At 40.9% G+C, this 27772-nt stretch overlaps 2 protein-coding genes and 1 long non-coding RNA gene across 3 annotated transcripts in view; 2 read left to right on the forward strand and 1 right to left on the reverse strand.

Annotated features, from left to right (window-relative positions):
- Positions 1-239, reverse strand: part of LOC133537087 (claudin-like protein ZF-A89) — a 2215-nt gene extending 1976 nt beyond the window's left edge. The window contains exon 1 of the mRNA XM_061877948.1: positions 1-239. This exon is cut by the window's left edge and continues 1976 nt beyond it. The gene's annotated coding sequence lies outside the window, so the exon portion shown is untranslated.
- LOC133537088 (uncharacterized) overlaps positions 1-2424 on the forward strand; it is a 17541-nt gene extending 15117 nt beyond the window's left edge. Inside the window, exon 2 of the long non-coding RNA XR_009802602.1 lies at positions 1259-2424. This is a non-coding gene — a long non-coding RNA (uncharacterized LOC133537088). The remainder of the gene's footprint in view (positions 1-1258) is intronic.
- A 15212-nt stretch (positions 2425-17636) lies between these two features.
- LOC133537089 (contactin-5-like) overlaps positions 17637-27772 on the forward strand; it is a 131232-nt gene continuing 121096 nt past the window's right edge. The window contains exon 1 of the mRNA XM_061877949.1: positions 17637-17932. The gene's annotated coding sequence lies outside the window, so the exon portion shown is untranslated. The remainder of the gene's footprint in view (positions 17933-27772) is intronic.

A 27772-nucleotide genomic window follows, 5' to 3' on the forward strand; every position in this document is an offset into this window, starting at 1 on the left:
TTCTCAGAGGCCGCTTCACCTCACTAGATTCATTTATATCGCACTTTTGAAAACAACCTCGGTCGGCCAAAGTGTTGTACAGACAAAAAAGTGCACGCAGAAGGATGAACAAAGTACAATGTGTCACTTAAAAATACTCCAATGTAACCTAAATGAGTCTGCACTTTACCCTGATGCTGCGCCAAGTTTGCCAACCTGCTTGGATGCTGAAACCAGTCCTGATTGTTACTATCGGTCATGGCCAGGCCCATTCAGGAGGTTTGTGAGGAATATTGATGAAGCTCGTTAGTGTTTCAAACTCAGTGCATTCCAAAGACGTGAGCAATAATCATTTGTCACATGTCAGCCGCTTCCTTTGTTTTTATTTATTTTTTATTTCTATTTCCTTTCTTTACATATTAGCTATTTCCTTTTTTATTTCAATGTATTTTTATTGTTTCATGTGATTTTTTTTCTTCTTTCATTTCAGCTGTTTCCTTTTTTAATATTATCTAACCCAAATTTATTTTTGAATTATAATTTAGAATTTCTCTTGTCAGCTATTCCCCTTTTCTTTTATTTTTTATTTAAATGTGTTTTTATTTTATATTACATTTTTTATGTCATCAATTTATTTTTTAATGTCAGCTATTTTTTTTTTTCAATCTAAATGCGTTTATTTGTTATTAAGTTTTTTATTGATTAATTAGTTCATGTCATCTATTTTCTGGCGATTTATCATTTATTTAAATCTATAATTTTTTTGTAGTTATTTTATCCCCTCATTTTTTCATGTCAGCTATTCCCTTTGTCATTTATTTTGTATTTAAATGTATTTTCATTTTATATATATTTTTAATGCTATTTTTCATGTCAGCTATTTTCTTTTTATTTATTTATTTTTCTATCTAGATGTATTCATTTTTTATCAATTTAATTAATTAGATTTTTTCATGTCTGCTGTTTTCTTTATTAATTACTTTTTTAAATATAAATATATTTCTTTTTTAGTGATTTTTTTAATTTAAAGATATTTTCATTTTACATTTGAATTGTATTCATTCATTTTTTTAAATGTCAGCTATTGACTTTTTAAAATTATTATTTCAATTTATTTTCATTTTTTAATTAGATTTTTTTTTAAATTGTATTTATTTTTACTTATTTTGCATGTCAACTATTTGTGTTCGAACCGGCAATTCACTTGCTTGCGTTTCACTCCAGATAAGAACAACAATTGCATGTTTCCAAACTGACTATTTTGCCTTTCCCCCACTAGGTTAGCACCAGGCAGAAAAAGCAAAGCGAAAGAACTCAGCAGAAGTTCCCAAAAACAGGAACAGAAACCCAAAAGCCGGTCTGACGGGTTTGCCGAGTGATACCAGCTGAACTGCCTTCAAGTAAACACACACACGCACGCACACGCACACACACACTTTCTAAGGTAAACATCCTTCATGGTGACATCATAATTGTCAGTCAAAGCTGAAATGGCCTGAAATGCTAACAATTAACACGGTGTTCGGTAGTGTCCGATAAAAACAAATACCACCATTATAGCTACAACAGTTTGCATGCATCAAGTATCAAAATATTGACTGTGAACTATATACCTGCAAATATGGTAATTGATAACATGCTAAAGTTAGAATGCCAACTGTAAATATGTGTCAAAAAACAAAATATATAACTAAGTTGGAGACGTGCAAGAATAGATTAGAAAATAAAAACATTGTTTTTTTTAGCACCGGACTAAAGAGTGCACCAGTATACAAGCCACACCCACTAAATTTAAGTAGAACATTTTTTCCATATATAAGTTGCACCAAACTATAAGTCACATATATATACATTGTGAAATGAGTTAGTGACACAGAAATGTTTATTTACATACCTTAATTTGTTTTCAAATGGCGTCTGTAAAAGAGCGGTAAAACGGCTGATCAAACAAAACAGAACTCATGGTCATGGACCCACTAGCTGCGCAAGCTAGCTCTCCAATCAGCACAACAGGCTCAATAACTCCACAGGTGATGTTTTGGTGACTTTACTGAGGAATTTGTGAAAGTGAAACTATACAAAAAGAATGTAAGTTAATAATACTAACACAGACACTCATAAACGTGTAAGCATATTAGCTAATGCTAACGACGCTAGCTTGATTGCATTACAAAATGCAAATATGCATGAAAAACACTCCTACAGACATCACACATGGGACGCTTTAGTCAGTAAGAATTGTTTTAGTTATATTGTAAAACTTACAATTGTTGCTTGGAGTGATGAATGAAGAATCCATATGAGTAGAAACGCTATGGACGGAACGGCACTTGTACTTCCTGTAACTTAAAAGCACTAAATGGAAGGACACTGCAGCGCCTGCAGTGAGTGAACTCATCCAAAGAATGGCGTCATGGCACCAACAATAAAAACACCTTCTCAGTTCATTGGCTTGTTTTTTTTCCCAATTATTTTTTTATGATTTTAATGCTTTTGAGTTTTCTCATAATGGCTTTTTTGCCGATATCCGATATTCCGAGATTGTCCAATTCTTAATTACCGATACCGATATCTACAGTCGTGGAATTAACACATTATTATGCCTAATTTTGTTGCGATGCCCCGCTGGATGCATTAAAGGGGAACATTATCACCATTTCAGAAGGGTTAAAACCAATAAAAATCAGTTCCCAGTGGCTTATTTTATTTATCGAAGTTTTTTTCAAAATTTTACCCATCCCGGAATATCCCTAAAAAAAGCTTTAAAGTGCCTGATTTTTGCTATCTGTGAAGCCACCATCCATTTTCCTGTGACGTCATCCAGTGCTGCCAGTACAAACAAATGGTGGATAGCACAGCAAGATATAGCGACATTAGCTCGCATTCAAACTCAGATTTCAGCGGCTTAAGCGATTCAACAGATTACGCATGTATTGAAACGGATGGTTCGAGTATGGAGGCAGATAGCGAGAATGAAATTGAAGAAGAAACTGAAGCTATTGAGCGAATTGCTATTGACGCTATTCGGCCATGTCTGCCTTAGCATCGGCGGTAAAATGTGCAGACCAAACGATCGGGATTTTTGCATCTGATGACACTGGAGCAACTTAAATCCTGCCCAAATGATTACATTTCTTGCAGTTGCACTTTGATAAACGTTGTTCTTAAACTGTTTGACTATTTGCTCATGCAGTTGTGGACAAAGGGGTGTACCTCGCCCCATCCTTTCTTGTGAAAATACATTTTTGGGGAAGCTGTTTTTATACCCAATCATGGCTCCCACCTGTTCCCAATTAGCCTGCACACCTGTGGGATGTTCCAAATAAGTGTTTGATGAGCATTCCTCAGTATTTATTGCCACCTTTCGCATCTTCTTTGTCACGTGTTGCTCGCATCAAATTCTAAAGTTAATGATTATTTGCAAAAAAAAAAAAAGTTTATCGGTTTCAACATCAAATATTTTGTCTTTGTAGCATATTCAACTGAATATAGGTTGAAAATAGTTTGCAAATCATTGTATTCTGTTTATATTTACATTAACACAATTTCCCAACTCATATGGAAATGGGGTTGTTATATCACTAGCATACACACGCACACACGCACACATACACACACACACACAGCACAATGAGCTAACACACACACCGCAAAATGAGGTAACGTTACGCAAAAAGTTAATTAGCCTTCACCTCAAGCCAGGACTGCGAGCGAGCTGAGCTGCAGTTTGTTTCTCGAACGTCATCTAGAACGCTGACTGGGAGGTGTTTATTATAATTTGGGGAGAGTCCGCTGCTCACCTGCTAAACACCTATCTGCTCCACGCTGAAGCGCTGACTACATGTGCTCTGAATACGCACTGCTGATTGGCTGTTACCGCTATTAATGTAACCAATCAGATGGTTGTGTGGGTAGGACAATGCTGGGTGCTGTGTAGGAGACAGAGGCAGAAAGCAGAGCAGCTTGTTAAGACTTTAGATTAGGTGGCTACTTCATATGTTCGTTTGGAAACTCGTTCGGTACACCTCCAAACCGAACAGTAACCCCTGTACCGAAACGGTTCCATACAAATACACGTACTGTTATACCCCTAATTTTTATATTGCTTTTTTTTATCTTTGGTATGAACATTATTATGTAACATAAGTTATTATTTTTTGGGTTCTTTATTGTTACTATTTTTGTATTATGACATTTTATTATTTGATCATGTTGTACTGCATTTTAATCTTTTGTTTTGTGATGTTTTGATGTTTTTTGCCTGGACCCCAGGAAGAATAGTCTCCACTGCGGTGTAGACTGAGGATTCTTAATAAACTAAACTAAAATAAACTAAACTAAACTAAACAGGCCCAGAGCAAAATACTACCACCATCATGCTTGATGGGAGGTGTGGTGTTCCTGGGATTAAAGGCCTCACCTTTTCTTCTCCAAACATATTGCTGGGTATTGTGGCCAAACAGCTCAATTCTTGTTTCATCTGACATCACATGGACAAAGAAAATACCTTCAGGAGGAAAGTTCTGTGGGCAGATAAAACAACAATTGAATGTTTTTTTTGACCAACAAGTATGTGCTCCAATCACTCTATCGCAAAAAAAATGAGAGCTGTAGAAATGATTGGAAACTCAAGACAACCATGACATTATGTTCCTTACATCCATCCATCCATCCATTTTCTACCGCTTATTCCCTTTTGGGGTCGCGGGGGTCGCTGGCGCCTATCTCAGCTACAATCGGGCAGAAGGCGGGGTACACCCTGGACAAGTCGCCACCTCATCGCAGGGCCAACACAGATAGACAGACAACATTCACACTCACATTCACACACTAGGGCCAATTTAGTGTTGCCAATCAACCTATCCCCAGGTGCATGTTTTTGGAAGTGGGAGGAAGCCGGAGTACCCGGAGGGAACCCACGCATTCACGGGGAGAACATGCAAGCTCCACACAGAAAGATCCCGAGCCTGGATTTTGAACCCAGGATTGCAGGACCTTCGTATTGTGAGGCAGACGCACTAACCCCTCTGCCACCGTGAAGCCCATGTTCCTTACAAGTGTATGTAAACTTCTGACCATAACTGTATACTGTGTAACAATATAGAATTTTGCTGACAGATTATAATTTATTCTTATTTGTTTGTTATAGTTAAGATTGATATTTAAACATTTACATTTCAATTACATTGTTAAAATATAATAGATAATATAATAATGATGTAATTATTATATAAAATGTTATTATATAATATTGCTATATTATATGTATTATTATTATATAAGAAATGTAATAGAAATACAAGTTTATTGCATCTGAAAAATATGCATTATTATTACATGTTTTCTGTACATCTGTGATTAATTTGCTGTCAAAAAATGTTGGGAATAATATCGTCGGCAATAATTAGTTGGTTAATGAATCGTCCAGCAGAATTTGTTATCGGTCAAGTCCTAATTGTGTTACTGTTTTTGATTGAGCAGGAAGTCAGTGAAGTGGTAAAATGCGCCACTAGAGGGCTGCAAAGAGTTAGTTTGGTCTCCACATAATGATTGTTGGTGTGTCCTGCACTTTGTTTCCATTTTCTCTTATCATTCACAGTCCTTATGTAAAACATTTATCTTTCTGTTTTTCATGCATTTTAAATCGAAATGTACAAGGTTTGCTTACAATTTGACCATGAAGCCCTGTAGAAAACATCCAAAAAAACACCAACAATACCCCATTAACATGTGGTTTTTGATTAATTGTGGTAGAGGAGTTTGCGTGTCCCAATGATCCTAGGAGCTATGTCCGGGGGCTTTATGACCCCTGGTAGGGTCTCCCAAGGCAAACAGGTTCTAGGTGTGGGATCAGACAATGAGCAGCTCGAAAACCTCTATGAAGAAGACAAAACATGGACCCAGATTTCCCTCGCCCGGACGCGGGTCACCGGAGCCCCCCTCTGGAGCCAGGCCCGGAGGTGGGGCACGATGGCGTTCCCATGGCCACCAGGAGGTGTTCAGGTCATGTCCAACCGGTAGGAGGCCACGGGGAAGACCCAGGACACGTTGGGAAGACTATGTCTCCCGGCTGGCCTGGGAACGCCTCGGGATCCCCCGGGAAGAGCTAGACGAAGTGGCTGGGGAAAGGGAAGTCTGGGTTTCCCTGCTTAGGCTGTTGCCCCCACGACCCGACCTCGGATAAGAGGAAGAAGATGGATGGCTGATTGATACTTTTATTAGTAGATTGCACAGTTCAGTACATATTCCGTACAATTGACCACTAAATGGTAACAGCCCGAAGAGGCAACGTGGGTCACCCCTCCAATGGGCTCACCACCCATAGCAGGGGCCATAGAGGTCGGGTGCAATGTGAGCTGGGAGGCAGCCGAAGGCAGGGCACTTGGCGGTCCGATGCTCGGCTACAGAAGCTAGCTCTTGGGACGTGGAACGTCACCTCACTGGGGGGGAAAGAGCCTGAGCTAGTGCGCGAAGTGGAGAAGTTCCGGCTGGATATAGTCGGACTCACTTCGACGCACAGCAAGGGCTCTGGAACCACTTCTCTCGAGAGGGACTGGACCCTCTTCCACTCTGGCGTTGCCGACAGTGAGAGGCGACGGGCTGGGGTGGCAATTCTGGTTGCCCCCCGGCTTAAAGCCTACACGTTGGAGTTCAACCCAGTGGATGAAAGGGTAGCCTCCCTCCGCCTTCGGGTGGGGGGACGGGTCCTGACTGTTGTTTGTGCTTACGCACCAAACAGCAGTTCAGAGTACCCACCCTTTTTGGGTACACTCGAGGGAGTACCTTAAGGCTCTGGATGCTGTGGGGCTGTCTTGGTTGACAAGACTCTGCAGCATCGCGTGGACATCGGGGGCGGTACCTCTGGATTGGCAGCCCGGAGTGGTGGCCCCTCTCTTTAAGAAGGGGGACCCGGAGGGTGTGTTCCAACTATTGTGGGATCACACTCATCAGCCTTCCCGGTAAGGTCTATTCAGGTGTACTGGAGAGGAGGCTACGCCGGATAGTCGAACCTCGGATTCAGGAGGAACAGTGTGGTTTTCGTCCTGGTCGTGGAACTGTGGACCAGCTCTGTACTCTCGGCAGGGTTCTTGAGGGTGCATGGGAGTTTGCCCAACCAGTCTACATGTGCTTTGTGGACTTGGAGAAGGCATTCGACCGTGTCCCTCGGGAAGTCCTGTGGGGAGTGCTCAGAGAGTATGAGTCGGACTGTCTCATTGTGGCGGCCCGCTCCCTGTACGATCAGTGCCAAGGCTTGGTCCACATTGCCGGCAGTAAGTCGAACACATTTCCAGTGAGGGTTGGACTCCGCCAAGGCTGCCCTTTGTCACCGATTCTGTTCATAATTTTTATGGACAGAATTTCTAGGCGCAGTCAAGGCGTTGAGGGGTTCCGGTTTGGTGACCGCAGGATTAGGTCTGTGCTTTTTGCAGATGATGTGGTCCTGATGGCTTCATCTGACCGGGATCTTCAGCTCTCACTGGATTGGTTCGCAGCCGAGTGTGAAGCGACCGGAATGAGAATCAGCACCTCCAAGTCCGAGTCCATGGTTCTCGCCCGGAAAAGGGTGGAGTGCCATCTCCGGGTTGGGGAGGAGACCCTGCCCCAAGTGGAGGAGTTCAAGTACCTAGGAGTCTTGTTCACGAGTGAGGGAAGAGTGGATCGTGAGATCGACAGGCGGATCGGTGCGGCGTCTTCAGTAATGCGGACGTTGTACCGATCCGTTGTGGTGAAGAAGGAGCTGAGCCGGAAGGCAAAGCTCTCAATTTACCGGTCGATCTACGTTCCCATCCTCACCTATGGTCATGAGCTTTGGGTCATGACCGAAAGGATAAGATCACGGGTACAAGCGGCCGAAATGAGTTTCCTCCGCCGGGTGGCGGGGCTCTCCCTTAGAGATAGGGTGAGAAGCTCTGCCATCCGGGAGGAACTCAAAGTAAAGCCGCTACTCATCCACATCGAGAGGAGCCAGATGAGGTGGTTCGGGCATCTGGTCAGGATGCCACCCGAACGCCTCCCTAGGGAGGTGTTTAGGGCACGTCCAACCGGTAGGAGGCCACGGGGAAGACCCAGGACACATTGGGAAGACTATGTCTCCCGGCTGGCCTGGGAACGCCTCGGGATCCCCCGGGAAGAGCTAGACGAAGTGGCTGGGGAAAGGGAAGTCTGGGTTTCCCTGCTTAGGCTGTTGCCCCTGCGACCCGACCTCGGATAAGAGGAAGAAGATGGATGGATGGATGGATGATTGATACTTTTATTAATAGATTGCACAGTTCAGTACATATTCCGTACAATTGACCACTAAATGGTAACACCCGAATAAGTTTTTCAACTTGTTTAAGTCGGGGTCCACGTTAATCAATTCATGGTGACCTAAATATTAACAAGTATGAGCAATATTGTTATTATAAGCGCCAACGCTGCGGAACTACTTTTACATACATACTTACATTATGTATATATTACATGTTATTATGAATGTTACTACATTACATACATCATGTATATATTACAAAACCCAAAAGCAGTGAAATTGTCACGTTGTGTAAATGGTAAATAAAAATAGAATACAATGATTTGCAAATACTTTTCAACTTATATTCAATTGAATAGACTACAAGGACACGATATTCAACGTTTGAACTGGAAAACTAATTTTTTGCAAACATTAGCTCATTTGGAATTTGATGCCTGCAACATGTTTCAAAAAAGCTGGCACAAGTGCCAAAAAAGACTGAGCAAGTTGAGGAATGCTCACCAAAACTTATTTGGAACATCCCACAGGTGAACAGGCTAATTGGGAACAGGTGGGTGCCATGATTGGGTATAAAAACAGCATGAAATGCTCAGTCATTCACCAAGAAGGATGGGGCGAGGGTCAACACTTTGTCAACATATGCCTGAGCAAATTGTGCAACAGTTTAAGAACAACATTTCTCAATGAATTTCACCATCTACTGTCCGTAATATCGTCAAAAGGTTCAGAGAATCCGGATAAATCACTGCACGTTAGTGGCGATGCCCGTGACCTTCAATCCTTCAGGCTTTACTGCTTCAAAAAATGACATTAGTGTTTAAAGGATATCACCACATGGGCTCAGGAACATTTCAGAAAACCTCTGTAAGTAACTACAGTCCGTCGCTACATCTGTAAGTGCTAGTTAAAACTTTACTATGCAAAGCAAAAGCGATTTATCAACAACACCCAGAAACGCTGTCGTCTCCACTGTGCCTGAGCTCATCTAAGATGGACTGCTGCAAAGTGGAAAAGTGTTCAGTGGTCTGATATATGCATTAAAATTGGTTTTCTTTTGTATTATTTTGTTAAATAAATGAAGTAACGTTTATGACAACCTTTTTCCAAAACACAATATAGAATGTGAGATATGACAGGATAATGCGTATATTTATCATTTGTTTTTACAACAGTTACAAAAAAGCGTGACCCCTAAAATGTACTGTGGGACCCCATTTGTATGACTCGATGGGGTCCCTGGGACCCCATTTTGAAAATTCCTAGCGCCAACACTGATGGAGTATCAGTGCGTGCAAAACAGCAGCAGGCAGCTGCGGCCCGCGGGCCGCTTTTAATACTAATCAAATATCTTCAAATATCTCATAACTGGGCTACTGTGTGGAACCATTTCCCTTGTGGATCAATAAAGTTGGTCTCAGTCTAAGTTTCGAAAATGCTTTTTTTGACAGCTGCAGCTGCGGCTAATGTCCACCAGAGAGCGTTTTTCCTTCCAAAGTCTATTGCTGTCAATAAAAGACACTAAACAATAGCCAGTTTTTCCCTCATAAGTCTGGTCCTATAGATAAGAGACACTTGGAAATAATGCTTCTTTTATGGGTGCAGATGCGGCAGCGGTCCACAGCAGGGCTTCAATTCCCCGCTGCTTTTTTATTTTCCTTTTTTTCCCCAGGTCACCTGTCAGTCATCCTGGGGGTCTTTTTGACCTTTCCCCCATGTTGGGGAATTGGCATCCCTCTTGTGGACTAATGTTCAAAAATACTCCCCCGGGATGACTCACAGTATTAGGCAAGGCCTAAATAAGCCCCAAACAGCCCAAAATGTGGGGGGAAGGAAAAGACAATTTACAAAAAAATTGTATTTTCCTTCCCCCCACATTTTGGGCTATTTGGGGCTTATTTAGGCCTTCCCTAACGCTGTGAGTCATCCCGGGGAGTATTTTTGAACGTTAGTCCACAAGAGGATTCCCATTCCCCGCGAACACCTGCCTGTCTGCTCAGCTCCTCCAAAATGAGGCAAAAGGATTTAACGGTGATGCCCAGAAGGTGCAGGACTCATCCCAGCCATGGAAATGGGTGCAGCTGCTTCAGGCGGCCACCGGAGGCCTCTAATTCCCCGGAAATACCTGCTGGACTCCTCTGCCTTACCAAAATACCCCAAACGGTCTAAAAATAGGCCCCAAAAGGGCTCCAATTACCCGGGAACACCTGCTGGACTCCTCTGCTTCACCAAAATATGCCAAAGTGTTTAAAAGATGACCTCATTTCCCTGGGAACACATGCTGGACTCCTCTGCTTCACCAAAATATGCCAAACTGTTTAAAATGAAGCCCATAAATGCCTCCAATTCCCCAGGAACACCTGTTAGACTCCATTGCCTCACCAAAATAGGCCAAACTGTTTAAAAAGATGCACAGCAAGAGGACTCCAATTCCCCAGGAACACCTGCTGGACCCTTCAGCATCACCAAAATATCCCAATATGTTTAAAAAGATGCCCCTAAAAGGGACCCAAATCCCTGGGGACACCTGCTGGTATCCTCTGTCCCACCAAAATACGCGAAACTGTTTAAAAAGATGCCCCGAAAATGCCTCCAAATCCCCAGGAACACCTGCTGGACTTCATAGCCTCACCAAAATAGGCCAAACTGTTTAAAAAGATGCCCACAAAAGGACTCCAATTTCCCAGGAACACCCGCGTAACTCCTCTGCCTCACCAAAATAGGCCAATCTGTTTAAAAAGATGCCCAACAAGAGGACTACAATTCCCCGGGAACACCTGTTGGACCCTTCAGCATCACCAAAATATGCTAATCTGTTTAAAAAGATGCCCCTAAAAGGAACCCAAATCCCCGGGGACACCTGCTGGACTCATCTGTCTCACCAAAATACGCGAAACTGTTCAAAAAGATGCCCCGAAAATGCCTCCAAATCCCCAGGAACACCTGCTGGACTCCATAGCCTCACCAAAGTAGGCCAAACTGTTTAAAAAGATGCCCCCAAAATGCCTCCAAATCCCCAGGAACACCTACTGGACTCCAAAACTATGACACCTGTGAAGTGAAAACCATTTCAGGTGACTACCTCTCGAAGCTCATGGAGAGAATGCCAAGAGTGTGCAAAGCAGTAATCGCAGTAAAGGGTGGCTATTTTGAAGAAATTCGATAATAAAACATGTTTTCAGTTATTTCACCTTTTTTGTTAAGTATATAACTCCACATGTGTTCATTCGTAGTTTTGATGTGACAGACTACAATGTAAATAGTCATGAAAATACAGGAAACACATTGAATGAGAAGGTGTGTCCAAACTTTTGGCCTGTATGTATGTAGGCACTGTATGTACATTTACATATACCTTATTTCCTTGAATAGCCGCCGGGCATGTAATATGCGCCTGCCTTGAACCACTGCCGGGTCAAACTCGCTCCCCAAATTTATTAGCGCATGCTTACTTTTACCACCGGTTCAAGTTCGTGACGTCACGAGTGACGCTTCTCCTGTCATCATTTTCAAAATGGCGGAGGAGGTTTTTTTTTGCTTTTATTATGTGTAAACCAGGGGTCTTGTTCCACAGCCATACAGATCACACTGATGGTTGTGATATAAAACAACTTTAACACTCTTACTAATATGCGCCACACTGTGAACCCACACCAAACAAGAATAACAAACACATTTCGGGAGAACATCGGCTCTCTGTAACACATCATAAATGCAACATAAGAATTACCCAGAATACCATGCATCCATGACTATTGGCTATATTATACACCCCGCTAGCACCAAACCCCACCCCCCACCCCCTTCCGTGCGTCGGTTGAGGTGGGCGGGGTTGGTGGCACGTGTATAATATCGCCAAGAGTCATGGATGCATGACATATAGAAAGGGCGAGGAACAGAATAGGTGTCCCTCAGTCAATTATTGCAATCAACCATTTGTCCATTAAAGAACAACTGATTGCGGAAGCTTCTGATGGGCGTGCTGGACCTGATTCAGACAAGGGGAGTACTGGTGGAGAGACTTGTAGGGTCGGGGTAGAAGGATAGAGCTCTGGAGAAGTCTGTGAAGAATACAGAGGTAATTTTATTTGAAATACATTAAATGTCAGCCACATCATATTGATACCTGATTATTGCTGCCCTACAGAAGGCAAAGAGGAACTATCCCTGAGACTCTGGCTTGATGTGGTGCCACAGACACCAACCAAGAGTCCTGGGCTGCCTTTAAACACCTTATTTCACTAAGTACAATTTTACATGCTAGAAAGTAAATATGAAATGGGTAAATGTTGCCATACCACAATTTTTATGACGTATTTTTTTATCGGTATTTAAAACCTTAATTTTCTAACATAGTTGTTCTGAACTGATCTTGGGAAGGAGCAGGACAAAGTAGCATTACAAATTATTAGTTTTACCCACTATTGGGTCAAGGAGTGCTAAATTGTTCAACCCAATAGTTGGGTTTGGAATAACCCAACTTTGAAGTGAGCATAACTCAACTTTTGGGTTATATAAATTAAACCGAATAGTTTGTTTGGAAATAACCCAACATTGAGTCATCATAACTCAACTTTTGGGTTAAAAAATTCGACCCAAATGTCAGGTTGAAAAAAGCAACCCAAAATGTTGGGTTAAAATAACCCAAATAAGGGGTTCATCCTTTTCTGAACCAACAGTTGGGTTAAAATTGTGTCATTTTTTTAACCCAACATTTTTGGTGTGCAGGTAAGACAAGTATTGAATTACTGTAACACTGGTACGTGCAGGTAAGACAAGTATTGCATTAATGTAACAGGTACGTGCAGGTAAGACAAGTATTGAACTGATGTTACACAGGTACGTGCAGGTAAGACAAGTATTGAATTACTGTAACACGGGTACGTGCAGGTAAGACAAGTATTGAACAGGTATGCACTGACTTTATTTGGTAAGATTACAATGATAGTAAAACATAATAAAAACGACTATAATTATGTTTTATGGAATGAAAATCATCAATATTTACCATTCCCATAATCATTATAATAATGATAATAATAACTATTATGATAATATTAATACTACTAATAACAATGATGTGTTGATAATGTCATTAATAATCATAATAACAATATTAATAATAATAAAAGCAATAATAACAAAATAATAATTATAAGAATAGTAAAACTCTTGAATAACATTTGCATCAGATCGTACAAGATCACCACGAAGACATTGTTGTAGATATCAAACAACTGAATATTTATTGTTGATGAGCATATAGGTGTACCTAATGTTGTGTCCATTGAGAGTTGTACCTAATTAGTTACACGAATCCTAGTTTTTTAAAATAATTTTTAAAATGTATTTATTTATTTTTGTGTGGCGTTGCGTGGGTTTTGCTTCCTATTGGGTGGGTGTGGCCCGGCCTTGTGCTGTGGAGTCTGTGTTGGTGACTTGGTGCGGTGTGTGTGTGTGTGCGTGCGTGCGTGCGTGCGTGCGCGCGTGCGTGTGTGTGTGTGTGTGTGTGCGTGTATGTATATTTCTGGGGATACGCTCCGGGCCTGCCTGTCAGGTGGGGGTCGGCGCCTCAGGCTACTGCATCTGGGCTGCATGTCCAGAGCTCCTGGGTCCCACCGTCCATCCCTTCCGGGTGCCCGTCTTGGTTGGGGCCTGCTGGGTCTAGTCCCCGCGTCTATTGTGGTAGCTTGGTGCTACAAGGTATTCCGAGGTGCTGCAAGTCGGCCAGCTATGGGGGCAGTGACCTTGTGTGTCAGCATGTCTGTGATCTTCTTTTAATTGTCTTTCATATATATATATATATATATATATTTTTTTTTATTTTTATTTTTTTTTTAGATATTTTATTATCCATCTGTACCAATTTCTGGTTGCGGGATCTTGGTGACAGGGAATAATCAGACTTGATTAGCAGACGTTTACATGATTTTTTTAACTTTCTACTGAGTGTCTCTCGTCCCCCTCAGTCTCTCTGGGCTCCCTCCTTCATCCAGGCTCCTCGCGCTGCTTTAAATGGAGAGACAGGTGATTAGACAACCTGTTCCAGCTAGATTATCCACTCACCTGCAGCTGCGTTGTAGCCGGCTTCCGCACATGCTCAGCCCACAGGCGACGCCTGTGTCCAGTGAGAGGTGTAGCAAATGTAGTGTCCAGTGAGACCTAATGTAGTGTCCAGTGAGAGGTGTACCTAATGTAGTGTCCAGTGAGACCTAATGTAGTGTCCAGTGAGAGGTATACTTAATGTAGTGTCCAGTGAGAGGTGTACCTAATTTAGTGTCCAGTGAGAGGTGTACCTAATGTAGTGTCCAGTGAGAGGTATACTTAATGCAGTGTCCTGTGAGAGGTGTACCTAATTTAGTGTCCAGTGAGAGGTATACCTATTGTAGTGTCCAGTGAGAGGTGTACCTAATGTAGTGTCCAGTGAAAAGTTTTCCCCTTTGTAGTGTCCAGTGAGACCTAATGTAATGTCCAGTGAGAGGTATACCTAATGTAGTGTCCAGTGAGAGATGTACCTAATGTAGTGTCCAGTGAGACCTAATGTAGTGTCCAGTGAGAGGTGTAGCAAATGTAGTGTCCAGTGAGAGGTGTAGCAAATGTAGTGTCCAGCGAGAGGTGTACCTAATGTAGTGTCCAGTGAGACCTAATGTAGTGTCCAGTGAGACCTAATGTAGTGTCCAGTGAGAGGTGTACCTAATGTAGTGTCCAGTGAGACCTAATGTAGTGTCCAGTGAGAGGTGTACCTAATGTAGTGTCCAGTGAGACCTAATGTAGTGTCCAGTGAGAGGTGTACCTAATTTAGTGTCCAGTGAGAGGTATACCTATTGTAGTGTCCAGTGAGAGGTGTACCTAATGTAGTGTCCAGTGAAAAGTTTTCCCCTTTGTAGTGTCCAGTGAGACCTAATGTAATGTCCAGTGAGAAGGTATACCTAATGTAGTGTCCAGTGAGAGATGTACCTAATGTAGTGTCCAGTGAGACCTAATGTAATGTCCAGTGAGAGGTATACCTAATGTAGTGTCCAGTGAGAGATGTACCTAATGTAGTGTCCAGTGAGACCTAATGTTGTGTCCAGTGAGAAGTGTACCTAATGTAGTGTCCAGTAAGAGGTGTACCTAATGTAGTGTCCAGTGAGAAGTGTACCTAATGTAGTGTCCAGTGAAAGGTGTACCTAATGTAGTGTCCAGTGAGAAGTGTACCTAATGAAGTGTCCAGTGAGACCTAATGTAGTGTCCAGTTAAAAGTGTACTTAATGTAGTGTCCTGTGAGACCTAATATAGTGTCCAATGAGAGGTGTACCTAATATAATGTCCAGTGAGAGGGCTACCTAATGCAGTGTCCAGTGAGACCCAATGCAGTGTCCAGTAAGAGGTGTGCCTAATGTAATGTCCAGTGAGAGGTTTACCTAATGTAGTGTCCAGTGAGAGGTGTGCCTAATGTAGTGTCCAGTGAGACGTCAAGTAATGTCCAGCGAGAGGTGTACCTAATGTAGTGTCCAGTGAGACCTAAAGTAGTGTCCATTGAAGCGGTGTACCTAATGTAGTGTCCAGTGATTGGTGTACCTAATGTAGTGTCCAGTGAGACCTAATGTGTCCATTGAGAGGTGTACCTAATGTAGTGTCCAGTGATTGGTGTACCTAATGTAGTGTCCAGTGAGAGGTGTACCTAATGTAGTGTCCAGTGAGACCTAATGTGTCCATTGAGAGGTGTACCTAATGTAGTGTCCAGTGAAGCAGTGTACATAATGTAGTGTCCAGTGAGAGGTGCACTTAATCTAGTGTCCAGTGAGAGGTGTACCTAATGTAGTGTCCAGTGAGAAGTGTATCTAATGTAGTGTCCAGTGAGAAGTGTATCTAATGTAGTGTCCAGTGAGAGGTGTACCTAATGTAGTGTCCAGTGAGAGGTGTATCTAATGTAGTGTCCAGTGAGAAGTGTACCTAATGTAGTGTCCAGTGAGAGGTGTACCTAATGTAGTGTCCAGTGAGACCTAATGTGTCCATTGAGAGGTGTACCTAATGTAGTGTCCAGTGAAGCAGTGTACATAATGTAGTGTCCAGTGAGAGGTGCACTTAATCTAGTGTCCAGTGAGAGGTGTACCTAATGTAGTGTCCAGAGAGAAGTGTACCTAATGTAGTGTCCAGTGAGAAGTGTATCTAATGTAGTGTCCAGTGAGAAGTGTATCTAATGTAGTGTCCAGTGAGAGGTGTACCTAATGTAGTGTCCAGTGAGAGGTGTATCTAATGTAGTGTCCAGTGAGAAGTGTACCTAATGTAGTGTCCAGTGAGAGGTGCACTTAATCTAATGTCCAGTGAGAGGTGTACCTAATGTAGTGTCCAGTGAGAAGTGTACCTAATGTAGTGTCCAGTGAGAAGTGTATCTAATGTAGTGTCCAGTGAGAGGTGTACCTAATGTAGTGTCCAGTGAGAGGTGTATCTAATGTAGTGTCCAGTGAGAAGTGTACCTAATGTAGTGTCCAGTGAGAGGTGCACTTAATCTAGTGTCCAGTGAGAGGTGTACCTAATGTAGTGTCCAGTGAGAAGTGTACCTAATGTAGTGTCCAGTGAGAAGTGTATCTAATGTAGTGTCCAGTGAGAGGTGTACCTAATGTAGTGTCCAGGGAGAAGTGTACCTAATGTAGTGTTTAGTGAGAGGTGTACCTAATGTAGTGTTTAGTGAGAGGTGTACCTAATGTAATGTCCAGTAAGAGGTGTACCTAATGTAGTGTCCAGGGAGAAGTGTACCTAATGTAGTGTCCAGTGAGAGGTGCACTTAATCTAGTGTCCAGTGAGAAGTGTACCTAATGTAGTGTCCAGTGAGAAGTGTACCTAATGTAGTGTCCAGTGAGAAGTGTACCTAATGTAGTGTTTAGTGAGAGGTGTACCTAATGTAATGTCCAGTGAGAGGTGTACCTAATGTAGTGTCCAGTGAGAAGTGTACCTAATGTAGTGTCCAGTGAGAAGTGTACCTAATGTAGTGTTTAGTGAGAGGTGTACCTAATGTAATGTCCAGTGAGAGGTGTACCTAATGTAATGTCCAGTGAGATGTGTACCTAATGTAGTGTCCAGTGAGAAGTGTACCTAATGTAGTGTCCAGTGAGAGGTGCACTTAATCTAGTGTCCAGTGAGAAGTGTACCTAATGTAGTGTCCAGTGAGAAGTGTACCTAATGTAGTGTCCAGTGAGAGGTGCACTTAATCTAGTGTCCAGTGAGAAGTGTACCTAATGTAGTGTCCAGTGAGAAGTGTACCTAATGTAGTGTCCAGTGAGAGGTGTGCCTAATGTAATGTCCAGTGAGAGGTGTACCTAATGTAGTGTCCAGTGAGGTCGTCAATAAACACCAATGAGACATATTTCATATTTCATATTTTCTCCCTAAAAAGTGGAGGAGTGGCCAGAGGCGATGAAGACTCCTCGTCTTCCTCTTCCTCAGCAGCGAGGACCACCTTCCTCCTCCTCCTCCTCGTCACGTGGTACCTCGAACGTCCTCACGAGCACGTGCACCACGCACCAACACAGGAGGTTCTAAAAGGTTCTTCAAGGTTCTAGCCGGTTGGAATTCCTTCACGGATGTTTGCGAGCAGCGAGCGGACTTCTCTGGATTCTACTCGGCGTGTCTCCTTCCGCCGCAGGGGGGCGTCAAGCAGCGGGCGCAGCGGCGGCATAAGTCCGCCGGAGCAGCAGAGGAGCCGGGCGAGCAGGCGAGGCTGTGAGTGCAACTATTGTATTATCATATTTGTATTTATTGTTTGTAAACTCACATTTTATCATCATCTTTATATCTATATGTATTTATAGTGTGTAAACTAATATTTGTACTATATTTTATTGTGTGCCATGTACTGTTAAACTAATATTTTATTAACATATTTATATTTTCATGTATTTATTGTGTGTAAACTAACATTTGTATTTTTTTATTGTGTGCGATTCTAGCAGTCCTTCAGAATGTTTATTTGAGTGGAATATCATGTGCGATACAAGCAGTCCTGCGGAGTGTTTACTTGTCTGTGATAGCATGTGCGATGCAAGCAGTACTGCAGAGTGTTTACTTGTGTGTGATATCATATGTGATACAAGAAGTCTTGCAGCGTGTTTACTTGTGTGTGATATCATGTGCGATACAAGCAGTCTTGCAGCGTGTTTACTTGTGTGATATGTGCGATACAAGCAGTCTTGCAGAGGGTTTTGTGTAATAGCATGTGCGATACAAGCAGTCCTGCAGTGTTTACTTTTTTGTGATAGCAAGTGCGATATAAGCAGTCCTGCAGAGTGTTTACTTGTGTGTGATATCATGTGCAATACAAGAAGTCTTGCAGCGTGTTTACTTGTGTGTGATATCATGTGCGATACAAGCAGTCTTGCAGAAAGTTTACTTGTGTGTGAAATCATGTTCGATACAAGCAGTCCTGTGGAGTGTTTACTTGTCTGTGATAGCATGTGCGATACAAGCAGTCCTGCAGAGTGTTTACTTGTGTGTGATATCATGTGCAATACAAGAAGTCTTGCAGCGTGTTTACTTTTTTGTGATATTATGTACGATACAAGCAATCTTGCAGCGTGTTTACTTGTGTTATATGTGCGATACAAGCAGTCTTGCAGAGGGTTTTTGTGTAATAGCATGTGCGATACAAGCAGTCCTGCAGTGTTTACTTTTTTGTGATAGCAAGTGCGATATAAGCAGTCCTGCAGAGTGTTTACCTGTGTGTGATATCATGTGCAATACAAGAAGTCTTGCAGCGTGTTTACTTGTGTGTGATATCATGTTCGATACAAGCAGTCCTGCAGAGTGTTTACTTTTTTGTGATATTATGTACGATACAAGCAGTCTTGCAGCGTGTTTACTTGTGTGATATGTGCGATACAAGCAGTCTTGCAGAGGGTTTTTGTGTAATAGCATGTGCGATACAAGCAGTCCTGCAGTGTTTACTTTTGTGTTATAGCATGTGCGATACAAGCACTCCTACAGAGTGTTTACCTGTCTGTGATAGCGTGTGCGATTCAAGCAGTCCTGCAGTGTATATTTAAGGGGCATATCATGTGCGATACCAGCAGTCCTGTGGAGTGTTTACTTGTCTGTGATAGCATGTGCGATACAAGCAGTCCTGCAGAGTGTTTACTTGTTTGTGATATCTACGATGCAGGCAGTCTTGCAGCGTGTGTACTTGTGTGTGATATGTGCTATACAAGCAGTCTTGCAGAGTGTTTACTTGAGTGGGATATCATGTGCGATACAAGCAGTCCTGCAGTTTTTTAACTTTTGTGTGATAACATGTGCGATACAAGCAGTCCTGCAGGGTGTTTACTTTAGTGTGATAGAATGTGCGATACTAGCAGTCCTGCACTGTTTTTATTTAAATGGGATATCATGTGCAATACAAGCAGCCCTGCAGTGTGTTTACTTGTGTGTCATATCATGTGCGATACAAGCAGAGTGTTTACCTCTACACAATAATAATGACAACATGATCGAGTTATCAAACATATTGATGAAGTGTTGTTGATGCTGACGAACACTTGTCGTCTTCTACAAATGACATCACAGTGTGTGCATGCAGGCAATAAATGTTTTGATTGAGGTCGTGAGGACAATGGAGGCACTGAAGGTGCAAAATATGCAAACAAGAGCAACAACAATCGGAGATAATTGTGTGAGGGAACGTCCTTAGGATTCATTTTCATGAATAGATTGACTTTTAACCTAATGACACTCCTTTGATAGCTTTAGCCTTTTTAGCTAACATTTAATTAGTGACACTCAATTGATGACTATTATATATGAGTATTATTGTAGTTATTATTATTCATTTTATTTTCATCAATACCGTATTTCCTTGAATTGCCGCCGGGGCACTGATAATTTAAAACCTTTTCTCACTCCTGTGCTTACACATAGCATGCGGTAAAAGTAAGCATGCGCTAATTATTTTAAAACCTTTTCTCACTCCGGCACTTACCAAAGGCATGCAGTAAAAATTTGAGTGTGATGTAAGCTTGGACCTTAAATCCTACTGAATAGCTCTTAATCTTCTTCCCTTTATGTGATTTCAAATTATCGGTATTGAAATCAGCCTCCTCCATTTTGAAAATGATGACGGGCGAAGTGTCACTCGTGACGTCACGAGTTTGACCAGGCGGTAATACTAAGCATGCGCTAATTATTTTGGGAAGCGAGTTGGACCCGGCAGTAATTCAAGGCAGGCGCATACTATATGCGCTGCGGCAATTAAAGGAAATACGGTATGTAGAATATATTTATATTATTCATATATTATATATTATTTATATAATATATTATATATATTATATTATTTATTATTATCATTGTTTATTGTGAGCGAACTGTGGCGCTGATTTTTCCCCAGGGATCAATAACGTTTTTTCTATTGTATTCTATTCTACTCTATCTATTCTAAACATTTTTTTGTTGTTGCAAATAATCATTATTTTAGAATTTGATGCCAGCAACACGTGACAAACAAGTTGGGAAAGGTAGCAATAAATACTGTAAAAGTTGAGGAATGCTCATCAAACACTTATTTGGAATATCCCACAGGTGTGCAGGCTATTTGGGAAAAGGTGGGTGCCATGATTAGGTATAAAAACAGCTTCCCAAAAAATGCTCAGTCTTTCACAAGAAAGGATGGGGTGAGGTACACCCCTTTGTTGCACAACTGCGTGAGCAAATAGTCAAACAGTTTAAGAACATCCTTTCTCAAATTGCAATTGCAAGAAATTTAGAGATTTCAACATCTACGGTACATAATATCATCAAAAGGTTCAGAGAATCTGGAGAAATCTCTCCACGTAAGCGGCATGGCTGGAAACCAACATTGTATGACTAAGACCTTCGATCCCTCAGACGGCACTGTATCAAAAACCAACCTCAGTCTCTAAAGGTTATCACCACATGGGCTCAGGAACACTTCAGAAAATCACTGTCACTAAATACAGTTTTTCGCCACATCTGTAAGTGCAAATTAAAGCTCTACTATGCAAAGCGAAAGCCATTTATTAACAACATCCAGAAACGCCGCCGGCTTCTCTGGGCCCGAGATCATCTACAAACCCTGTTTCCATATGAGTTGGGAAATTGTGTTGGATGTAAATATAACTGGAATACAATTATTTGCAAATCCTTTTCAACCCATATTCAGTTGAATGCACTACGAAGACAAGATATTTTATTTTCAAATTCATAAACTTTTTTTTTTTGCTAATAATGATTAACTAAGAATTTCATTGCTCAAACACATGCCAAAGTAGTTGGGAAAGGGCTTGTTCATCACTGTGTAACATCACCTTTTTTTTAAATAACACTCAATAAACGTTTGGGAACTGAGGAGACACATTTTTGAAGCTTTTCAGGTGGAATTCTTTCATATTCTTGTTTGATGTACAGCTTAAGTTGTTCCAAAGTCCGGGGTCTCTGTTGTCGTATTTTAGGCTTCAAAATTTTCAATGGGAGACAGGTCTGGACTGCAGGCAGGCCAGTCTAGTACCCGCACTCTTTTACTATGAAGCCATGCTGTTGTAACACGTGGTGTGGCATTGTCTTGCTGAAATAAGCAGGGGCGTCCATGATAACGTTGCTTGAATGGCAGTATATGTTGTTCTAAAACCTGGATGTACCATTCAGCCTTAATGGTGCCTTCACAGATGTGTAAGTTACCCATTCCTTGGGCACTAATGCACCCCCATACCATCACATATGCTGGCTTTTGAACTTTGCGCCTACAACAATCCGGATGGTTCTTTTCCTCTTTGTTCCCGAGGACACAAATGTCCACAGTTTTCAAAAACTATTTGAAATGTGGACTCGTCAGAACACAGAACACTTTTGCACTTTGCATCAGTCCATCTTAGATGATCTCGGGCCAAGAGAAGCCGGCGGCGTTTCTGGATGTTGTTGATAAATGGCTTTCGCTTTGCATAGTAGAGCTTTAACTTGCACTTACCGATGTAGTGACAAACTGTATTTAATGACAGTGGTTTTCTAAAGTGTTCCTGAGCCCATGTGGTGATATCCTTCAGAGATTGATGTCTGTTTTTGATACAGTGCTGTCCGAGGGATCGAAGGTCATGGTCATTCAATATTGGTTTCCGGCCATGCTGCTTACATGGAGTGATTTCTCCAGATTCTCTGAACCTTTTGATGAGATCATGGACCGTAGATGTTGAAATCCCTAAATTTCTTATAATTGCACTTTGAGAAACGTTGTTTTTAAACTGTTTGACTATTTGCTCACACAGTTGTGGACAAAGGGGTGTACCTCACCCCATCCTTTCTTGTGAAAGACTGAGCATTTTTTGGGAAGCTGTTTTTATACCCAATCATGGCATCCACCTGTTCCCAATTAGCCTGCACACCTGTTGGATGTTCCAAATAAGAGTTTGATGAGCATTCCTCAACTTTATCAGTATTTATTGCCACCTTTCCCAACTTTGTTGTCACATGTTACTGGCATCAAATTCTAAAGTTAATGATTATTTGCACGCAAAAAAAAGTTTATCAGTTTGAACATCAAATATCTTGTCTTTGTAGCATATTCAACTGAATATGGGTCGAAAATGATTTGCAAATCATTGTATTCCGTTTATATTTACATTTAAAACAATTTTCCAACTCATATGGAAACGGGGTTTGTAAGATGGACTGATGCAAAGGGGATAAGTGTCATCCAGGGAAGCGAACCATCCAGACTGTTATCGACGCAAAGTCAAAAGCCAGCATCTGTGATGGTATGGGGGTGCATTAGTGCCCAAGGCATGGGTAACTTACACATCTGTGAAGGCACCATTAATGCTGAAAGGTCCATACAGGTTTTGGAACAACATATGCTGCCATCCAAGCGCCGTCTTTTTCATGGACACCCCTGCTTATTTTAGCTAGACAATGCCAAGCCACATTAAGCACGTGTTACAACAGCGTGGCTTTGTAAAAAAAACGAGTGCGGGTACTTTCTTGGCCTAACTGCAGTCCAGACCTGTCTCCCATCGAAAATGTGTGGCGCAGTATGAAGCGTAAAATACGACAGTGGAGACCCCGGACTGTTGAACGATTGAAGCTCTACATAAAACAAGAATGGGAAAGAATTCCACTTTCAAAGCTTCAACAATTAGTTTCCTCAGTTCCCAAACGTTTATAGAGTGTTGTTAAAAGAAAAGGTGATGTAAGAAATTGGTGAACATGTTGGAGCCATGAAATTCTAAGTTAATTATTATTTGCAAAAAAAAAAAATGGTTTATGAGTTTAAACATCAAATATCTTGTCTTTGTAGTGCATTCAATTGAATATGGGTTGAAAAGGATTTGCAAATAATTGTATTCTGTTTATATTTACATCTAACACAATATCCCAACTCATATGGAAACAGGGTTTGTTGGTGCTTATTACCCTCTGCATTCATATTTTGCTGTTTGTTACGTTTTTGTTGTGTTTTGCTTGATTGTAAAAGATACACAACTATGAAGAGCAATGTTCATGCGTTGTTAATATTCAGTGTTTTATTGTTCATAGTTAATATTGTAAATCCCATTGTCTTTATCTTCTTGTACATTGCGGGTGTCCCATTCAGTAAAAAACTGTAAAATGTAATTCCGTTTTTTTAATGTGGTGTAGTTAGAACTTTTTTAGAACTCTATCGGACATTGTGACTTTTGGTATTGGTGTTCCTGGGAGAAAAAAAAGGGACCCAAACACATATACTGTACAGCAGATTTTTACAGCTAAATGTGTATACAGTATATAATTTATACACACATACACTTGGCCCCTCCCCCCCAAACACATTTTTTCTCTGAATGTGGCCCCCGGAGTCCAAATATTTGCCCACCTGTGACATAAATGCAGCAGAAAACCCAATACATATATACTTAACCAATTAACCACTTATTTTAGATACATATTTAAAATCCATATCCAATATAAATGTATAGTTAATTTAGCAGCGAAAGAACTCAAATCTTAAAGGCTGTCTACTGGTAAAAAAAATGCCCCATTTCTGTCATGTTTTGTGGTCACGTTCTGTTTGGTTTTGGACTCATTGGGCACTCTTGTTTGTTTTGTCACCACGACTACCAATTAGTTTTCGACTGTGATGTCACGCACCTGGTTCATTTGGACTCATGCACCTGTTAATCACCACAGCATAATTTAAGCCTGTAGTTGCCAGGCAGTCAGCGTGGCGACATCACCTTCTACTCACCCCGCTACACACCCTTGTTATCCATGCTGATGATCCATGCTCTTTTCTCGTTCCAAGTCAGTTTTCGTTATTCATGCCACAGTTTGCAAGTTTTGTTTTATGTCCATAGTTGACGTTATGGTAATAGTTTTTATTTTCATAGCCAAGTTTGAGCGCCTTTCGTTTTTTCCTTTTTTCGACTTAAGATTAAAATATGTCATTCACGCCGTGTCCGGTCCAGTCACTTTGCACCACGGGAAAACAAACCGCACCATAGTCCACGCCTTGACAGTTTCCTATGCCCTCACCATGATCTAGCAAAGTTAAATCCAACACTTTCAATTGTGCAACTTCACCCTCCTGATAAAACAAACTGCTCCAACATTTATCACACCAAGCCAAGAATATACATCAACCCTTCCGTACCAAACAACAGTTACAGAAAACATTGTGTGTATTTTAGCCTCCAGACCAGGGGTCACCAAACTTTTTGAAACCAAGAGCTACTTCTTGGGTACTGATTAATGCGAAGGGCTCCCAGTTTGATACACACTTAAATAAATTGCCAGAAATAGCCAATTTGCTCAATTTACCTTTGATAAATAAATCTACGTATAAAAAAAATGGGTATTTCTGTCTGTCATTTTTTTTCCTTTTACGGAAGGTTTTTTGTAGAGAATAAATGATGAAAAAAAACACTTAATTGAACGGTTTAAAAGAGGAGAAAACACGAAAAAGATGAAAATAAAATTTTGAAACATAGTTTATCTTCATTTTTGACTCTTTAAAATTCAAAATTCAACCGAAAAAAATGAATAGAAAACCAGCTAATTCGAATATTTTTGAAAAAAATTTAAAAATAATTTATGGAACATCATTAGTAATTTTTCCTGATTAAGATTAATTTTAGATATTTGATGACATGTTTTAAATAGGTTAAAATCCAATCTGCACTTTGTAATAATATATAACAAATTGGACCAAGCTATATTCCAAACAAAGACAAATCATTATTTCTTCAAGATTTTCCAGAACAAACATTTTAAAAGAAATTCAAAAGACTTTGAAATAAGATTTAAATTTGATTCTACAGATTTTCTAGATTTGCCAGAATAATTTTTGGGAATTTTAATCATAATAAGTTTGAAAAAATATTTCACAAATATTCTTCATCGAAAAACAGAAGCTAAAATGAAGAATTAAATTAATATATATTTATAATTCTTTACAATAATAAAAAAAGAATACTTGAACATTGATTTAAATTGTCAGGAAAGAAGAGGAAGGAATTTAAAAGGTAAAAAGGGATATGTCATTTAAAACTCCTAAAATCATTTTTAAGGTTGTATTTTTTCTCTAAAATTGTCTTTCTGAAAGTTATAAGAAGCAGAGTAAAACAAATAAATGAATTTATTAAACAAGTGAAGACCAAGTCTATCAAATATTTTCTTGGATTTTCAAATTCTATTTGAGTTTTGTCTCTCTTACAATTAAAAATGTCGAGTAAAGCAAGACCAGCTTGCTAGTAAATAAATAAAATTTTAGAAATAGAGACAGCTCACTGGTAAGTGCTGCTATTTGAGCTATTTTTAGAACAGGCCAGCGGGCGACTCATCTGGTCCTTACGGGCGACCTGAAGCCCGCGGGCACCGCGATGGTGACCCCTGCTCCAGACTAAGCACGCTACATGCACACAACTTCCCCGTTCTCACCAGCGAAACAGGTGCGTCACACCCAAAAAGAGTAATAAAGCGCAGTCTTAGCGGCTGTCCGTTCAGCTTTTGGTTTTGGTTCACTTTTGGCACAACTCTAGGTTATCCGTAAGGAACTAAACCTTTTTTTCCACTCTGCGCTGCGGTGCCGTCTTTTGTACTCTTTGATTTGACACAGCCTTACTTAGGCTGCTGCCCCCGCGACCCGACCTTGGATAAGCGGAAGAAGATGGATGGATGGATTTGACACAGAGGTCTAATTACCGGGCTCGCGCACCAGCAGATGAGACGGGAGTGCGCCGCGCTATACCTGCACGTGAACGCAAATAGATGGGCTCTGGTCATATAAGTCCACTGGCTGAACTAATGCAGAATTACATGCACCTGACCTGGGCTTGCCTCGGTGAATAAAGTGCGGATGTGCTCTCCGATGAAACATAATTTTATTAAGTGGAAATTGGCTGGTTGCCAAGCCGCCACGGTTGCTAGCTCGCGCATCAGCTGACGAGACAGCTGTTCGCCGCTACAATTATTAATAGTGTTGCTTTAATGCATGTTTGCCTTTACATGTTGTGTAATGTTGTATTTGATCATTAATATGTTTAATAATGATTCTAAAGTACTTTGTAAATTCAGACCCTAGTAATGCAGAGCTGTGATTGGTTGAAGTTTGTCTTTCTCTAATTTCATTTCTCACCTTAATTAACATTTTCTGATTTTTGTAACAACAGGTTGTAAAATGTTTTGTTTAAAAGTAATTTTTTAGGCCAGAATTGCATGTAAGAGTAGCTTTTTTTTCATGTAACGTGTTGTTGTTACACGTGACCTGTTGTTGTTACACATAACCTGTTATCACACTTGACCTGTTGTTGTTACACATAACCTGTTGTTGTTACATTTGACCTGTTGTTGTTACACATAACCTGTTGTTGTTAAACTTGACCTGTTATCACACTTGACCTGTTGTTGTTACACATAACCTGTTGTTGTTACACTTGACCTGTCATCACACTTGACCTGTTGTTGTTACACATAACCTGTTATCACACTTGGCCTGTTGTTGTTACACATAACCTGTTATCACACTTGACCTGTTGTTGTTACACATAACCTGTTGTTGTTAAACTTGACTTGTTGTTGTTAAACATAACCTGTTGTTGTTACACATGACCTGTTATCACACTTGACCTGTTGTTGTTACGCATAACCTGTTATCACACTTGACCTGTTGTTGTTACACATAACCTGTTATTGTTAAACTTGACCTGTTATCACACTTGACCTGTTGTTGTTACACTTGACCTGTTATCACACTTGACCTGTTGTTGTTACACATAACCTGTTGTTGTTACACATAACCTGTTATCACACTTGACCTGTTGTTGTTACACATAACCTGTTGTTGTTACACATAACCTGTTGTTCTTACTCATAACCTGTTATCACACTTGACTTGTTGTTGTTACACATAACCTGTTGTTGTTACACATAACCTGTTGTTGTTACACTTGACCTGTTGTTGTTACACATAACCGGGTATCACACTTGACCTGTTGTTGTTACACATAACCTGTTATCACACTTGACCTGTTGTTGTTACACATCACCTGTTGTTGTTACACTTGACCTGTTATCACACTTGACCTGTTG

This window comes from Nerophis ophidion, linkage group LG18 (genome assembly GCF_033978795.1).
Source record: "Nerophis ophidion isolate RoL-2023_Sa linkage group LG18, RoL_Noph_v1.0, whole genome shotgun sequence".
Taxonomy (NCBI): Eukaryota; Metazoa; Chordata; class Actinopteri; order Syngnathiformes; family Syngnathidae; genus Nerophis; species Nerophis ophidion.